The sequence below is a fragment of the Hetaerina americana genome, unplaced genomic scaffold (assembly GCF_022747635.1).
Source record: "Hetaerina americana unplaced genomic scaffold, ioHetAmer1.1.p SCAF_5, whole genome shotgun sequence".
NCBI classification, from domain to species: domain Eukaryota; kingdom Metazoa; phylum Arthropoda; class Insecta; order Odonata; family Calopterygidae; genus Hetaerina; species Hetaerina americana.
In genome coordinates, this window is record NW_027287095.1 from 56,829,113 (window position 1) to 56,829,584 (window position 472).

Genomic DNA, 472 nt, shown 5'->3' on the forward strand with positions numbered 1-472 from the left:
ACATTTTTACAGTAGTAATAGGAAGGAGGCAAGGGCATGGGAGGGGTATACTTAAGCAGCGGAGAGTGAAGCTTAGGAAAATAATACCTATACATATATATTTATATATATATATATTTTCACCCCCTGCATTTTCCCTGAATGAGTTTGTATTCTCCCCCCTCATTTGATGCAATCAGAAAATAAATCCATTATTATTACAATATTTACATGACCCATACCCCAATAGAAAAAACTAAAAATATTTTCTTAACTAATCATTTAAAAGAGAGCAAGAAGAAAGTGGAAGGCAAGCTATTGCTTGCCACCAACATGTGCCTACAAATGGAGAAAAGAAGTGCATTGTCAAGAGACCAAAAAGAATTGTATTAATAATAATTATAATAATGTAGATCATAAAAAAACAGTTGAACATACATGTAAATTTGATTGTTAACTGGACACTAATTCATTTCATATTTGTCCACTAACA